The 18,320-nt window shown below is 48.4% G+C and overlaps 1 pseudogene; it reads right to left on the bottom strand.

Moving 5' to 3' along the window:
• Positions 1–1,864: 1,864 nt before the first annotated feature.
• Positions 1,865–9,794, bottom strand: LOC149354055 (uncharacterized; annotated as a pseudogene).
• Between the last annotated feature and the right edge of the window lie 8,526 nt (positions 9,795–18,320).

Genomic DNA, 18,320 nt, shown 5'->3' with positions numbered 1-18,320 from the left:
TCTGTTTTAAGCTAGGCGTTGTAACGATAGTCTGCTTAGATTACCGTATCGCGCAGTTGTTATAAAAAGTAAAAAAATACTGAACGGGGTGACATGTTTGCAAATGTATAGTTTATGCATACAATGAGTTTGTCAAAAGCGCGAAGTCGCCGCGCGACTAAGCATTTTATTGGCATGAGTGGTTAGCCACGTTACCGCTGTAGCATACTATATCCAAGGCGCGAGCGAACGAGCCAGCAAGCCTGAGGCGGAATTCGACGCGAATTCTGTCCAATCGCATTTTTATGTAAAGTTGCGTAGTAACATTTACCTTTTCAATCGTACGTATTTTTTTAGGTTTTCGATGCAGTGAAAGCCGATAAAGATTCCAAATACGCAATATATAGATGACGAAACGTCAGCCTCTTCACGTGCACGATGTTTTGTGTAAACTTTCATGCGAAAATTTCACTTGTATTCTCGTGGATTTATTTCTGCGTCCATTCTCGTGAAAATGCGTCAGGAGAGTGCAAGCATCAAAGGTGGATTGGATAACAAGATGCGAAAGTGCAATCCATGGCACGTCACAGCTCGTTTCCGCTAAATCGGTCGTGATGAGAGCAAAGTGTATTTTTTATTATTGTGTCTTAGATTATACAACCTGCGAATTTTCGAGGCTACTTTATGCGTGACAAATATTTCTTTCAGAGATGGTTGCCATCGCCTAAAGCAAAAGATCCGTTTTAAATAGTGCGTCATCTTTGCAGGTCAACTTTCTTCAGGACCATTCGAAGCTCATTCTGTGTCCTCGCATGGCCGCGGTGATGCATGTCAGACCCACCGGCACATTTCACACATACAGGCTCAAAACACTTCAGCGTGGCTGCCCGCCGAAGCTGCTCTCGCTCCTTCAGTACACGCGCACTATCCTGGACAAAATGGCCACTCATTCATGCTAGTTGGGCAGGGCCGCTGCTTTACTAGACTGGTGGGATGCAATGGGCCGACCGTGTTTTCACGTGTTATAGAGATTTACTCTAAGGATGCATTTCTACTGCGTGTTTCCTTTATTTTCATACTTGTTTTCATTGACACGTGACTCCTTTGTCGGCTCACAGTGAGCCGCGCCGCTGTCACTATTTCGCAGTGCACATTCATGCAACGTGAACCGTGTAGCCCAATTCTAGCATCGCTGCCTTTATTTTTCGCACATCACCACAATAATGAACAAGCTCTTCCAGAGGTGTTTTTTGCTTCTTTTGAACTGGACGCTGTGTTCTGAGCTTGTATTCCGACAGAGACTGCTCGCAAGATTGACTATTCGGCGACATCAAAAGGTTGCATATAATGGGCCGCGGGTTGCACGACACCTTTGTGCGGCAGTATCTATCAACTTATTGCCCTGTAATGGGCAACGTACACTTAGACGGGGCAGCTAGAGTGACGAACACTCAGATTTGATTAACCTTTGTGCGCTTTCACTAAGTCTGTTAAGGAAAGCTTTTCAGAGCTAGCAGGTCGCATTCGGAGTGTACGTTATGGTGCTAATCAGCGTTGCATTAAAGGCTTAAATTTTACCGTGTTTATTACAATTCGTTCGGTATTTCCTGTTTCGGTCACCGGCCTAGTTTATGACGCGGTCTTGGATATACGTAGAAAATATGTAAATTTGAATGTAAGCGTACCGATTTTGCTTTTCATTTGCGTTATCTTTATTGACTTCCAGGAGTATTTCTTTCTTATATAGCTCTCAACACTGTTGTAATTTGAGCATAGTTCTGGTTATTGTGAAAATAAAAGTGAAATAAGCTGCACTTTGTGGTTTACTATCTGCTTTGCCGTGGTATTTTGATTAGGCTACGGGAGATTTTTCCGCCGTCAAGAGTTACAGCGTCGCTGTGCACAGCATAAACGGCAGGGCGTTCTTAAACGTTACAAATGCAGTTAAAATAATTAAAGGAATCATAATAAGGAATGGGTTGGAGAGACTTGGGACAGGCCTTTGCCCTGCAGTTGGCGTAGTTAGGTTGATGATGATGACGACAAATTAGGGAGTATTAGCATTCACCCAAGTGCAGTAATACGGCGGAAAAGAAAAGCTATATTTTTCGCAGATACCTCGTTGCTAAACAAAAATTCGTCCTGGTCTTCAGTATAGCTGTGCAGCTTTCCTATGTAGTGGTATGGCTGATCTTATATACTAATCGGTAAATAACCAATATTACAAATAAACCTGGAGACTCCCCTAAACATTGGGCTAACAAAGCAACAATAAGTTTAATTTATTGCACTCTCAGCATAAGATATTTCGTGCGGTGGGATGCACGGAAAATCACTGCGTACGTCGAACTTTCTTTGTAGAAGAAATTCTAGAGGCCCTTGTACTGTGCGATGTCAGTGCAGGTTAAAGAACCCCAGATGGTCGAAATTTCCAGAGCCCTCCACTACGGTGTCTCTCATAGCCTTAGTCGCTTTGAGACGTTAAACCCCATAAACCAAACCAAACCAAACCAAACCAAACTTTGAATTACGCTCTTTTCATCTGAAAGCAATTAACCGAATGAAAGAACTTTAATGAGGCCGTTTGTGCTCCACTTTGCGTTTAAACTTACTATCGATCCCTTTTCATGAAAGATAACATTAGTTTTTGAGGAAAGGAAACGGCGCAGTAATTGTCTCGCATCTGGGTGGCCACCCGAACCGCCCCTTAAGGGAAGGAAGGAAGGTCGGTGTCAAAAAGAAAGAGAAAGAGGTGCCATAGTGGAGGTCTCCGGAATAATTTCGACCACCTGGGGATCTTTAACGTGCACTTACATTGCACAGCGCACGGGCGCCTTTTGAGCGATGCTTTCGTCGAAACTTCGCGGTGGCTGAGTGGTTATCGCGCTCGGCTGCTGCCCCGAAAGACGCGCGTTCGATCCCGGGGGAGCGTACAATATAGACAGTAGAGACACCTGGGAGACCCTGCTGCGCAGCTCGGACCCTGAGCTCCAGCTCTTGCTCTTTCAACTGGCTGAAGAAGCTGCTGGGACCCAAGACCTCCCAGCCTGCATCTGAGGCGGCGGCACCCGCCCCCTGACCTGCGTGTCGGGGGGTGGGTAGATCACCTTTCCGTTGCACATTAAAGTTTATTTCATCCATCCATCCATCCCAGCTACGGCGTTTTTTTTATAGGCAAATTGCTAGCGGCCATTGTACTGTGCGATATCGACGCACGTTAAAGAGCCCCAGGTGGTCTAAATTTCCGGAGTCCTTCACTACGGCACCCCTCGTAGCCCGAGTCGCTTTGGAAACCCGAGACCAAGTGTTAAGACGAATCTTTCTTAAGAGTACCGAAATTTTTCGCCCGAATATAATCCTGTAGAAAAAAAAAGTGGTAGTTTTGTAACGCAGTTAAACCGAGTAGACGTGCGACAGCATGTTTTCGTTCTTCGCCCCTTTCATTTCTGGCATGTGAATGTGCACGCAAGAGCACTTCACACTCTTCATCTTCACACTCGGCGGCAGCAGGCGCGACGCCCTCCTTCCATTGGCTACAGCTGGCGCTACGCTCCTCCGAACTTAAACGAGCTTCCTCCCATTAACTGCAGCTTGTGCCACGCTCCTCCGAACTTACCCGAGCTACTCCGAGGATTCACAAGAGACGCGTGGTTGGGTTCGACCTCGTTAAGTAGTGCTTTCGCACTAGAGCTTCAACCCCTCATCCGTTGCCTCATGTCGCACACGATGACCGGATTTAGGCTGCATCTGTCCACGCAGGACGCAATGTTACAACTCACTCGAGAAACAGTATCTCGGGGAGTGGGTCATCCTTGCGTTGGATTTGAAGAAAGCATTCGATAACGTCTCGCACGAGGCGGTACTCTGCAACCTTTCGGAACTAAACGTAGGGCGACACACCTGCGAGTACATCATCACCAGCCTGACTACGAGGCTCTAGAGCTGAGGTTCGGTAATATGGAGAAAGCGGACGTAGCGTACGTTGACGCGGCCAGTGGCAGGACGGGAGCGGCAGTAGCTTCGGTCGTCGACGGCGGAGTCTCCGCGGGTGCCATCCGGGGGCACAACATAAAGACTGCGGAGGAAGTTGCTACAGCGCTCTCCTTAGTAGGAACAAAATCAAAATTCGCAGTAAGCGACAGTAAGACTGCCATTCAAAATTTTGGAAGAGGCAGGATCTCAGCGGAAGCTGCCGAGATACTTAGCCAACAACCGCTGGATACGAAAATGCAGTTAATTTGGACACCCGCACACGGCGCCGTCCCCGGTAACAAGGCGGCTCACGTGCTAGCCCGAGTTCTGTACTTCCGGGTAGGCGTAGAGACCCCCGAACACTGGGGTAAACACGATCGTCTGAAAAATTACGTTGAAATTATGGACCATTGCAAATTGGAACGTAAGTTGGTACTACCCCAGTCCCAAATTTAAATAATAGAGAAGCTGTAGCGTGAAGACGGCTATAAAATAATACTTTTATGAACCTGGTATGGGCGTACCACGTGTTCCCAGAGCTGAGGTCGCATGAGAGATGCACACACTGTGGGGCGAGAGGAACCCTCGACCACATAATTTTGGAGTTCCCAATTCTCCCGGAGTGGATTCCAAGAGAAGGCAGGCGTAGCAGGGGGCGGCAGAAAGTTGGGTGGGCGGATATGAGATTAACCACTAACCACCCCCAAACAGCTTCGCTGTAAAAGAATCCAGTATTAAAGCAACTACGAAGTACACCTGGTCCGTTAGCCCGGCTGTGCAGACCATCACAACCGGTTGGGCTGCCAGTGTTATGGGCCTTAGGAACTTTTGAGTGCAGTGGGGTCGCGCGGAAGAGCCCAGGTGCCTGCCTCAAATTTCTTTCTCATAATAAAGTTTCTTTTTCTCTCTCTTAGCCCAAATACAAAAGGACAATCACAAAAACTAGAAGACACTTTGCAAGTCAGCAAAATAGTATTTGACCTGCAAGAAGGCACAAATTACAGCTTGTGAAGGGACTCGGAAGTACATGAAACGCGAAGCAATCTGCCGCACCCAAATATAGACTAAACGAAGCCCACCGGCAATGACAAGATTGAAACCACTCTGTAGGAGCGCTTTATCAGGGGCGATCAAACACTAGTTACCACTGACATTCGGTTAATTAACGAAATACAATAAAAAAGCCAACACTATGGCACTTTACTAGAGTAGAGCATTGTATTGAAGACGACGCGTATTGTATGTAATTTGACAACACACCTATAAAAAATTGCGGCGATTACTTTACTTCATAATGCGAAGTTTGAGCGCAGCTGATGAGCTGTTTAAGTTTTTCGATAGATTGAGCAAAAAATTCGAGCATAACATGCATGTACAGACAAATTGTTATTTTTGCGCACACATTCCTTCTTCAAGAAATACTCCACTAACAGTTCTTGATTGTAAGGAAGGAAGCTTTGCGGTCGCAGAAATATGTGGATATATGCTCGACTTGCTGCACCAATGCCTGGTTCTCAACGACGAAATCTAAGCAAGTATTTCGCGAGATTTTCACAGCCGTGGGAGGCGTTAGGTGCGAGAGGAACGGGATGTTCTTACGCATAAGTGGTAAGAAATTCCTGTTTGTCTTTATATCTACATTAATGCCCCCTCTCACCCTGCCACCCTGGCAGGTGGCAGTTAATGGTCGATCGCCACCTGCGTCCTAGGCTGCTTCTCTGGGAACTTTTCACGCACGGTCAACGACACCGACGTCGGGGCCTGATGTTCTGCGACGCGAGTTCCCTAACGCTATCGCGTTAAAACACGAACGACCAGCAAGATAGTTTATGGACCCCTGCGCACTCAGGGATCGATCGCAACGTCGAAGTCGACGCTTTAGTCCGAGGGTACAAGTTCAGGAGGACGGCGAAGATTGCGGAAGCTTTCGAGACAGCAGACACGTATGTGGAGGCCATAAACTTGCGGAAGCTTAAACGTAGAGTTTACGCACCCGCGCGCAAAGACCTTAGCCGACAGCAAGCCACTAGACTTAGGAGCGTACACGCATATACATACCCAAACAAAGCACTATACAGCACGATACGGCCCTTACAATACAATAACAAATGTGTCCGGGGCGGAGCCACAGCTTCCCTACAAGACTTTACCTTAGACAGCCCATTAACGCCTGCAATTCTCAGCCATAGTTTAGAGCAGTGGGAGGTCCTCCTAACTAGCTCAGTCCTGCAAGAGCAGTTTTGTCTGGTGAAACGGGTCAGGGCTGCAGCTGAGGCCAACGGATTCTTGAACCAAGGAACACAGCCAACGTGCTCAAGACCCTCATTCCCCTAACCCCTCCTTCGGAGATCAATAAAGGGATTCATTCATGAACTTGCAAGTTTAACGAACTCATCAGCCGAATGCCACGCCTATGCAGCCGCCTTGGTTGCCAGTGGTAAATAGCTATTTCTCTTGAAAGGTAGCAATACCTCAGCTTACCTTTATTTGAAACAGGGGTTTCTCCTGCAGTAAAGTTAGAATGTTCAGCTGTAATCCCCATTTCAGATCAGTACCGTATTAAACGAAGAAACATAATTTGGGAGAAACTGCGTCGGTTCACTGTCCATTATCAAGAGAAGAGCTTGTGTTTTAGTGTTGGTTTTAGGTTTCATATGACGTATTGTAAAATATTTTGTTCGTCGGAATGAACTTGATGCTAACAGGTCGCGTTACCTGTCACTTGTTCTCTTTTTGATGCTAACATTCTGGTCTTGAGGACACGCATGAAACGCGTGAGGGCATCACTGAATAAAACAGTTGAAAGTAGCGGCCATCCTTATCTGTCGGCTTGTGTTCGTGTCAGATTGCAGCGCTTTTGAAATCACGTATACGCACCAACTAGCCCGATCCACCACCCTACAGAAAATGGCTCCAGTAAAAGAAAAGGGGAGGAGGGTCGCTGGTTTGCTTTGAAAAAGTTGAAGCGCATGCGGCGGCGAATGCGCGTGATGCCATAGTGACAAAAGCGCTCGCGGAAGGCGGTGAACCAGTGTTCGAAAACCGTTGGCCGGTGGTCGCTGGTGCTTTGAACTGCGAGAAGCGGTTCACTAGCACACTGTTGTATCCCTTACCGTTGGGGAACTGCCCGGCCCGACGGCGCCGGAGCAACCGGTGCACCACCACGTCATGCACCCGCCACGTACTTCGAACAACTCCTTTATTCACAGTTCATGATGAATATATATACACATGTACGAGTCAGCTGACCAGATAGGGCGCGTGCCTAGCGCCACCTAGTTTATACAAACATAACTACAGAATACAATACCACATTATTCCCCCCTCAAAAAGAGTTAGTAACTAACACTGGAAAACACAATAAACACTCAGTGTCTTTGATAATCTTTAAACCACACTGGTGGTCTTCTTTGTCTCGTCGAATGCCTCAGTCCTGGAACGTCCCTTCCAACTGGCGTCTGAACATATGGCGGCTGGGGTGGGTCGTGGTTCTCCTGCTGTGGTTCGCCAAGTGGTTTTGCTGTTTAGGCGAACAACTTTTCTAAACTGTAGGTGGTGTAACTGGTTGGGGGCAAGGTACCAGCCGACTCCGATTCCATGTGCGGCCATCATTGAGCTTGTAGGTATCTTGACAAACATTGGTCCACAATGGTGAATGGACTTGAGTAGCTCAAAGCGCCCTTAGGCACGTGACCAGGCAACTTGACTCTCACCGGTTGACCTGTTGTTAATGGAGAGTGCTTCGCAGCTCGTCGACGGTCAGTGTAAGTCTTACTTGCTTGTTGCTTTTGTGCTGCTCTGCTGCGGATGGACTTCATCGCTGCCTGCGGATCTTGAAAAAACTCTTTACCTGGCGCTCCTACAAGATCAAGTTTTGTTCTGGGATGACAGCCGTGAAGAAGGACGGAAGGCTTCACTCCTGTGGTCGCATGCGGTGTGAAACGGTAGACTCCAAGGTATTCGGTGATAGCTTCCTTCAAAGGCCGATGTTCTTGTGTGCAGACTTGAACGTACTCTTTGAGTACTCGATTAAACCTCTCTATCTGCCCGTTAGCGTGCGGATGATAGACTGCCGAATACGTATGAGCGATGCCACATTCTTTGAGAAAACTGTCAAACTCCTAGGCTGTAAACTGAGCACCATGATCACTCACAATCTCGTCTGGATATCCTTCCCTGCTGAAGATACTTCGCAGAAAGGAGATTACTGTTGCAGTTGTCACCTTTGCTGAGAAACAAACCTCAGGCCACTTGCTGTAGTAATCGATGGCTGTAATGGCAAAACGGCAATCTGCCGGCACTTCGGAAAAAGGGCCCACAACATCGATGCCTAGCTTCTGCCATGGCGCAGATGGGAATGCAATTGGCTGCAGAGGTGGTGTCACGGGTTTTGCAGAAAACTGGCAATACAATTCAGGGCCAAGGCCTTTTGGCGCGTGCGTAATATGGGTGCATTGCAATGACGTACCGTTGATGCGGAGACGCAGCGTTTCGACAGCGTCGATGCCGAGAATGTCAGTACCGTCCTTGACGACGTAGAAGAGAATGTCGGCCTGCCGATCCTGGAAGATGACTGGCGCCGTGAAACACCCCTCGATGGTTATTCTGCGGCGAGAGAAATCGTAGAGTGACGCTGATGTTGGCTGCAAAGGGAAGCGTTTCAACATTGAACACGTGGCGTTCGACAGAATGGAGACAGCAGAGCCCGTGTCTACGAGGAAACGTATAGGAACATCTTGTACGAGGACTTCTGCGTGTATTCATCCTTTGCACTGCCGGTCGAGAAGCAACACGTTGAGATCGCCGGATGCACTGCAGGTGTCTACTTCTCGGAAAGCAAGGGCCCTTTCGTCAGGCATGCCGCTTCTGCAGACACGCTGAAAATGTCCTCGTTTGCCACATTTGCTGCATGTTTTACCCCGCGCCTTGCATGTCTTGGAATCTGCAAAATGCCCTGAAGACCCGCAACGGAAACAGGACTTCGGGTCCTGCGAACGCGGTAACTGCGTTTCTGAGCGGCATGGCGTCCGATGTTTTTCGACCTTTTGAACGCTCGCAGCCGATGACTGCAGCTCAAGTGAGTATTTCGTGGCTTCTTCGATACTGTTTGCAATAGCCAGTGCACGTTCAAGAGTGAGCGAAGTGCCTTCAAGCAGTAAGCGTTCCCGAAGAACAGGGTTGCACGTTTTCGCTACAAGTTGGTCACGAATAAAATCGTCAGCCTGCTTACCGAAGTCGCAACTTAATGCCAGCTCACGCAACGCCGTGACGAACGCTGTTGCAGTCTCCCCGGGCAGTTGGGTGCTTTGTCCGAACCGATGCCGCTCCACGACGACGTTCGTTTTAGAAGTGAAGTAAGCGTACAACGTAGCCACAGCTGCATCGTACTCGTCGCTCGTACCGCTTCCTTCCTTTCCCTCTGTAGGCGGCGTCGACGATTTCTCCTCCGGCAACGCGTAGTACAAGCGTTGGCCTTCCACACCCAAACAGTGTAGCAGCAAACTTTACGGCGCGCAGGTGGGTGAGCGTCGCTCCCGGACGCCAGGAGATAGTTCTTGAAAAGGCGCTGCCACTGCGTCCAAGGAATGGCGGGCTTCCCGGGCGTCGGCAGGAACTCGGGCGGTTGATGCAGGCTCATTGCTTCCGCGTTCGGTTACTACACCACTCGTCGCCAACTGTTGTATCCCTTACCGTTGGGGAACTGCCCGGCCCGACTGCGCCGGAGCAGCCGGTGCACCACCACGTCATGCACCCGCCACGTACTTCGACCAACTCCTTTATTCACAGTTCATGATGAATATATATACAGATGTACGAGTCAGCTGACCAGATAGGGCGCGTGCCTAGCGCCACCTAGTTTATAAAAACATAACTACAGAATACAATACCACACACACACGATGGCATCCGCAGTTCCGGAAAGGTCTTCTGACACCAACAAGGACGTTCCGGACGTCATCATCGACACTCGAGCCAAGAAGGAGTACGTCCGCGGCAAATTCCTGGGCAAAGTAAGCACTCTGACAACCTGCACCGAACTGGTCGATACCACAGACCATGCTCATTTAGGTCGCGGCACCCAGAACGCAAGCGACCAATAATCCTGTGCAGTGCCACGTTTGTGGTTACACTAGGTTGTGTGACGCCATAGTGCTTGCTGGTGTGTTTTTCTAGTAAGTCCATTTTCTTGGCTGATATCTGTGCTTTAGGGCTTCGCATTCTACTTCTTCAGCCTCGCATTGCACGTCACCCCGTGTCGCTGTGCTGCTACCGCGGTCCAGCTGAAGGATTACCAATTGATTTTATTTCTTTTGACATCTGTTGACATCTGTAGCGTCATTCGATTCCGTACGTGACACAATGCACCTGTTTCTACTCCTAAGCGGCGCGAAGCTTCAGCTTGCAACGAGGCACCGTGGGAAACCGGCGGCACGGACGCACTCTACGTGCAAGCTGGTGCCGCAGCTCATCAAACGACGCAGAATATAATCTTGTCGCAATTTTATACATTCCCGCTACGAAAAACGGTTAGCGTAGGGCAAGCTTCCTTTATATGTCTCAGCTGTACACCAAACAAGTCGGAGTCTCTCCCCAGACGCGATCATTTCAGCACCGAAGAACAAACGCACCCGCGAGTAGCATTTACAATGCTGTGACACGTACATACCTTGTTTCCGTTGCTGTCGGTGACTCCACGCTGTTTAAACAGTGGAACGCAGCAGTGAAACGGCATCTTTGCGGCAACAAAGGTAACAAAACGTGCAATGTACGCATACGTGCCGAACGAGCCACAATATGGTGCCGTAGTAGCGTCGGTAGCGTCGTCTGCGCTCCTCGACGTAACCAATATGGCCGACTTGGTTATTTTCGCTCTCACTAGATGGCGCGATCTATTTTGCATAACCCCTATTATATAGACGCTTTACAGAGCGGGAGCATGGGCGCCGCCATATTTGGTCCCATGACCATTCCGCCATCGCTGGCCTTCGGGCCTTCTCGTTTCGACGGCTGCCGGCGCGCGGGTGCCCGGCTGCAAGGCGCTTCTCCGGCTCTCGCTGTGGATAACGAGCTGCCGGACGGCACGAGCATTTCTTGTGATTGCGCATAGAACGCGTTGGTGCTGGAAAATGTTTGCTTCAACCAGCTGATTTACTCGTCTCCTTCAGACTGCCGGCTTCGGCTCGTATGTGTCAACAGACCGCGGTCAGCTACCTGCGCGTTCATATTTATTCAATCAATTCACCACGTAACAATATTTGTGGACCGCATAACTTCTTGTCTAACTGCAGATTAAAAGCGGGTTAATGCCTGCAAGCGTGCTTTTTAGAGCTAGATATTTTTGCCGAATGGAGGAATATGTGTTCACAGCTGTCAAGAACGTTCGCTGCTCAGCACTGTGCACGCGTCTTACAGCCGAACGTCCGCGTGTGTGTGATGGCCGGCCGATTGTCTAGATATTTATTTTGTCCTCCGTTAACATTCCGGCTTCCAAAGGAAGAGTATGGATGTTTTTCAAGGACCCCTTCAGAAGCTCAGCGACGTTTGACTATCTTGCTAAGTAAAACTGAAAACTGCTCGGAGTTCAGCACCCGCAAATGTAAGCAGTCGGAATAAGCTGGAATATTCGGAGTCCTGTAAGGATAAATTGCTGTCCCGTGCATTAGCGCACTTCTGTAGAGTTTTGCACTGGGCGACAGAATTGCATGCCGAAACGCCTCCTTTGAACCTTTTTGCAAACGCTCAGTTGCCGATTCCACCGTGCTAGCATTAAATAGGCACGACAGTTTAGTGAGTACCGTGCCGACACCAAGGAAGCACTTATTGCAAAGGTATGAAAAACCACCGATTATTCGATGTATTGGATCAGTGTTTGTCGAAGGTGAGAAAGGTTACAGGCATATGTACGCTCGCTCTGCCATTCCCGCAGCTGCTGCTGGCATTGAATTAAACTGGCGCGCGGCGTTTGTGATATCTTTACTTTTTTCGTGGAACAACACATTAACGTTCTGTTCTGCTTGGAAGCAACATTAACTCGCAAGACAGCTCCTCCAAAAACGGCGGTAATTGTTTCGCGGTTTCGTTTATGTAACAAGCGCGTCTATTTTTCCGACACTACACCGTAGGGATATGAGATCTAGATATTAATTCAACGAACAGCTAAATTCATTCACAGGTAAATAAATTTAACAATACGCAAGACATCCGTATCACAGCTGGGTTGTTTAAGAGTCACTTGACGTTCGTACACAAGCTACGCAACAGCGTTTCGCACTGCACGGCGATGCCGATAAAGCCGGCTTCGAAGGCCAGAAGTGGCAGCAGATCTCCTAGTGGCGCCATCTTTCGTGGACAGAGCAAACTGCGCTCTGTAAACGGTCTATATACCAAACCCAAGTGCGGAGCATGGTCAGGTAGGCTCTTCAGCGTCTGACGCGATGAGCAGATCGGTCTGATACGGCAAGCTCAGCTGACGACAGCATCCAGGGGGCCTGGACTAAGGGTAGCCGACCATTGCAGAGATACACTGAACTCATCTGAATCGCATAAATGCCCTATCGCTAGAGCTAAATAAAGTTATCCTATCCTATCAGTCCCTGAGAACATTATGCGCCTGTGAAAAAGAAGATGATAAAGATAAGGATGAAAACAGATTTTGTGACTGATCACTGGCAAAAGCTTTCTGGACAGTACACGCCGCAAGGTCACGTGACCAAGCTGGCCTACCTAGGATCCTTCTCCGGCCGCTCCGGCTGTGAGGCTTCCAACCGTCGTCAACGCCGACCCCGCCGGACAATTTTTTCCGACATTGGGGGGGGGGGGCTAACGTTTTTGCGTTAAATTGTATTTTTAAAATCAAAATAAAGCGCTGTAACCTTCATCCTTCAATTCATATCTTCTGGTATTCCTATTGAAGCACTGCTTTCCAAAAACTTCAAGGTTTGCTGCCATGTCTTCATATTCTGAGTGTTTAACGTGCTGCTCAACATGGTCTTTCCGACTATGCCTTTTGTACTTGCTGCAGTTTTTTGTTTATTTTTTGCTATTGCTCAACCCAATGTATTGCCCGCTCGGGCCTTTAGTGTATTTGAAGAAATAAAAACGAGGTGAAGCCCCCGATATGCTCTCCATGCAGGGAATCAATGCCTGCGAATACCAAAATATTCTTTTCTCATAATCTTTGTTAATTGGCAATAATGAAGCTGTGATGCGGATATTCAATCTACATAGATATTGAAAGTGTGTGAAATTAAGAAGCAAATTAAGGGGAGATAAAAGGGCAACCCTATGCGTTGCTAGATTAAGAGATCAGTGTCCCAGTCGCTGAGTGCAGCACACAGAATGCTCACATGTTAGGCCACGACTCTAACCCTGTAGCTGTGGACCACCTACACTGCACTTTTTATACTTTATTCAGTCATAACTCTGCTTGCTACAATTTTTCGCAGTTCACGCCTAAACGATGCTAAAGAAACAAAAATGCTTGCAGTTTAGCACAACTAAGCGTGGTTTAGCGAAGTCGTCCGACGACAATAGACAAGCAGTGCGCGAGGAACCTTTCATATCTCGGTGGACACCCGAACCGCGCCGTAAGGGAAGGAAAATGAAAAAAAAACTTGGTTTTAGGGACAGGAAACGACTCCTGACACTCTCATATCTCGGTGGATACCCGAACCGCGCCGTAATGGCCTTAAGGAAAATGAAATGAAAATTGCTTTTAAGGAAAGCAAATGCCTGTCTCTAATATCTTCGTGTACACCCGAAAGAAGTGACATCACACGCGGCACAAATAAGAAAAAATAAACAATAGACAAGCAGTGCGCGAGGAACCTTTCATATCTCGGTGGACACCCCAACCGCGCCGTAAGGGAAGGAAAATGAAAAAAAAATTGGTTTTAGGGAAAGGAAACGACTCCTGACACTCTCATATCCCGGCGGCAACGAGAAAAGTTCACAGCCGAGACCAGAAAGTGCCCTTCAGCTCGATCGATGGTTCCCGCTTGAGAGGTATGTTTATTTGAAATACTCAGTAAAACGCCATCGCCCCCATCCATAGTGTTGAGCAAATTACTCAGGTCTATATTGTCGGCTTGTACCACTTGAGCGGTTTAGCAAGTAAGTATTGTGATGTTTTCAAGGCGCGCAAATATCAGTCATAAGAAAAGGCGCTCGAACGAATTCATAACAAGCAAACACTCTTGTTATAGATATCCTCAACACACAGGAGGGATGGCGAACCAGCTTGTTCGCCTTTAAATCCTGACAATGGTCTTGATCTAATTGTCGTACTAATTTAGCACGCCACTAAAGTGCAGTATACAACCACAGATGTATATTGTTGTGCAGCTCTAAGCCAAGTACAGAGAGTTGACTAAGCCTCAAACGCTTCTGATCCTTCTACGCAGAGAACGGGATGCAATACTTCTAGCCATCCAGGGCACTTGCGATGGTCCCTCATCTGGTGGAGGGACTGCTGGTGGTGATTTCGTTTGCTTTCTTTGAGAAATTTTCAGTCAACGGTATACTAAAATAAAATATAAAATTTCAGAGAACCCCATCGTCTTTGGACTTTCTTTGTTACTGTTTTGCGGTTATGTTAGCAAGTGCTACCGTGTTGGAATTCTTTTATTCATGATAATTCTTCGTTTCGTATCATTGCCTCATGGATATCAATTGAGGTAGTCACGTGCAATTTTGCGAAAATCGTTTTTGCAAATGCCAGGTAAACACGGTTGTCGGGAACACGAGGAAGATCCAGCCTTGACTAACCGGCGATTGAGAGTACGTTCCTTTTCTTCTCCTGGAACCTATTCTTAGAGTAATCCAATCACCCATTCACTCATTATGGATAGTTTGAGCGCAGTCCAGGACAACCTCAGCAGTTTCGTTGGCCCATTCGACTGGATAGCCATTGTGAAAAGCACGTCGAACATGCGGCCCCAGCATAGTTGCGCAAGTTGCCTTGTGCTTGGACCAGCTTTCAAGATGCTAAAAAGGGTGAAAAGACAGAATACAGGTTGAAAAGCCATCAAAACGAGAAAATACAAGGGTTGGCCAGGAATACTTTCATGCTTAACATTGTACTAATCAATTTAATGGGGTCTCACGCAGTGTCACCTATCACACGATATGTAACAGCTTGAGTAACGATATGTAACCGCGCTACACAAAATCGGCGGTGACACCCGACCGTAGCCGCAAAAGAGGCGGCGGCAGTGCACGTCCTAGTAGGCACCGTCCGACCAGAACGTAGTCTTGCGGCTTCCCTTTTACGTGAAGTAGGGTCAACGGGCGTCAGCGGTCGCTCCACTTGTAGCCCGCGATGGAAGCAGCGCCGGGATGGGGTGGTGGCGAAGAAGCCTTCCCACCGTATGTTCAAGAAAGGCGGCTTCACTGCTACATCCTGAGTGCCCAGTTCCGACCGGCACGTCACCTTATGGTGGCATGCTTTTCCCCATGAAGTCGGGTGAGGGACGTCGGCAGTCGTCCCATTTGCAGCTCCTGTCGAAACGGAAGGCTGGGACAACATGGCAGCGGCGGAGCTGCCCGACCGCGTACTCGAGAGGGGCGGCTTCTAAGCGGCACCGTGAGTGTCCGTCTCGGCTGCTGAACACCATGAAACCGAGCAAAAGGCGCCGGCAATCGTCCTTTTAGCCGTCGATATCGGGACACAGGGATGGGACGAGGGGGTGGCGGCTTTGCCCAATGACCGCGGCATGAAGAAAAGGGCTGTTCTAGAGCGGCACCCCGACTGCATGGTCCGATCGGCAAGTCATATTGTGGCTGGCTTCCTACATGAACTCGAGCAAAAGGCGTTGGCGGCCGTCCGAAAATCTGCCTTCCCCGGAATGGAAGGTCGGGATGAAGTGGTGGCAGTGGATCCTCCCGACCACACGTCTCAAAAGAGAGGCGGCGCCAGTGCTGCGCCCCGAGAACATGGGTACGTGGCAACAGGACCATGGACGCGTCGTCTGAGGTGAGCTGTCTGCCTGCCCTCTCGACAAACCCGATGTGGTTCACGCTGGTGGGGTTATGCCCGAGGAAGGTGTATCCTGGTAACAGCGTTTTAATGCCAAGACTAGTGCGTTAAAGGCAAGGACAAGTCTTAATAGGAAAAGAACAAAGGTGAAGGTGAAGAACAAGGTGAAGAGCTGGGTTCGTAGTGGTTTTCGAGGGGACGCGATGCGAGCGGAAGCGGCACACGAGCGCGCACGTGGTGAATAGGAGATAACGACGATGAGGATGCCATACTAGAAGGTTAGAGGTTTGGCCAGAATAAATTCTTAAAATACAAATAGTTAGCTTCGAATATATTCTACGATTGCGAGGAGAGAGAGAGCGAGAAAAAATTTATTACAACAGGAATTCAGGGCATGCCCCATGGTCCCCGCATGACCCCACTGCACTCAAGTCTTCATGTTCCTAAGGTCCATAACATTGGCAGCCTGGCCGGTGGCGATGGTCTGCACGGCCGGGTCTTTCGAGCGCAGCAGGGTCTCCCAGTCTTCCCAGGTCTATAGGTTCTCTAGGCCCCGCGGGGGAGGGTCCGCTGGGCAGAGGGAAAGGATGTGGTGGGAAGAGACGAAGGGGTCTGGGCATAGGGCGCAAGAAAGAGTGGGGAAAGAGGGATGATAGTGGGCTAGGGTAGGGGTGAGGGGAGTGTGTGTGTGTCTTTAGTCTGCGCCAGAGTGTTGCGTGTTTGTTGTCAAGGGAGATGTGGGGCGGGGGGTGGGAATGAAAACTTATGACAAGCTTCTTTGTAGAAAAAGCTGTAAAATTGATTTTGCTCGATATTTCTTATCACTATTCCGCAAATGGAGGCCCCCTTTTCAATCTGCAAAGTCTTTGTCCAGAATTTTTCAACCCGGCGGAAGAGAAGTCATGAGGTTGCTGCAAGTAATGCTATCTGAACAGCACCATACATCGAGACCTACCTTTACGTCCGTTTCCGACAGTTGAGAAGTTCTGAAGGCTGTAGATTCATACTGCACAGCCATCACGGCAAACTTGGGGTCACACGGCTTTTGAACGAGAGGAACATTTCTTTGCTGTGCTCTGTCTACGAATGCTACGTGACATGCCCAGCTACTTTGAGAATGCTTGGTATGCTGATCCAAAAGAAGACGGCAGAGCCCTGAGGCTATACTCTTCATTTTGTGCGGAAACCCTATGCAGAAGAGTCCACCCATGCATTTGTGTACGGAAGGCGGAAACGGATTGACCGTTTTCGCATTCAAGCAGCGCTAAAGTCCAGCAGACGATCACATGCCTATTTGTGCTGAGTATAGCGCGAATAGCAGTAAATGAAAGCTGCACTTCTTCATTACCAGGTATTAGGTGCAATTCTACAAGCACAAGGAAAGTTACGGGTGACCTTTGATTAAGGCACTAAATAAAACTCCTAAGCTGAATGAACAAAGAACGGTGCAGGAACATGCGGTTGCTTATCTTTTATGTTGCAGGAAAACTACGAGAATAAGGAGCCCATATACGTACCCAATCGAATATGTTCGAAAATCGCATTCACGCGCAATCTAAGCAATGATCATGCAGTGCATGGACGCGTCTTATTATAGCATTGAACTTGGCACAGAGAGGGCTTGAAAAAGAAAAAAAAGGAAACAAAAATGAGAAAAATAAAGCAGAAAAAAATTAGAAATAAAAGGGGAAAGAGGAACACAGCCGAGACACGAAACCCAAACGCCACAGCAAAACGCGCCGCGTGAAAGAGGGAGGCGGGCCTGGGCGGACAGTGGACGGTAAGACCCTTGAAACATTTCGGAATGTGGTGCTGGCAATGTAAAACTTTGAATTCGATGGCGACCAGTATGTGCAAATTAGTGGCCCATCAATGCGCACAAAAGTAGGTCCTAATTGTGGGAATATATTTAAGAGCATCCTCGAAACCGAATACCTAGAGAGATGTCTCTGGAGACCCCTTTTTTTATGGGAGGTTTATAGATGATATATTTTTTGTATGGTGCCATGGTGAAGAAGAGCTACTCAAATCCATTGCTAACTTTAATATGCTCACAGGAGCATCCCTTTTTCTCACGCCTACTCAACCTCTACGATCAGCTTTCTGGATGTCAAACTTCAGATCTCGCAAAACAAACTTGTGACCTCCGTGTTTAGGAAGCCAACGGACAGGCACCAATAATTGCATTTTGAGAGTAGCCACGTAAAACATTGCAAGAAAGGAACACCATATAGCCAGGCTTTATGATTTAAACGCATCTGCTCCCGTGAAGAGGACTTCGCTTTTAACTGTGAGACACTCCGCATGGATTTGGTCCGGCAGCGCTAGCGGTAGCCTATAATCGATGATGCCTCGGAAAAAACTGCAGCACAAGACCACCGTACAATCTTCA

This window comes from Amblyomma mixtum, chromosome 3 (assembly GCF_055824585.1).
Source record: "Amblyomma mixtum isolate Tamu chromosome 3, ASM5582458v1, whole genome shotgun sequence".
NCBI lineage: Eukaryota > Metazoa > Arthropoda > Arachnida > Ixodida > Ixodidae > Amblyomma > Amblyomma mixtum.
The sequence above is the reverse complement of the archived record's forward strand: the minus strand, read 5'-3'. Positions and strand labels throughout refer to the sequence as shown.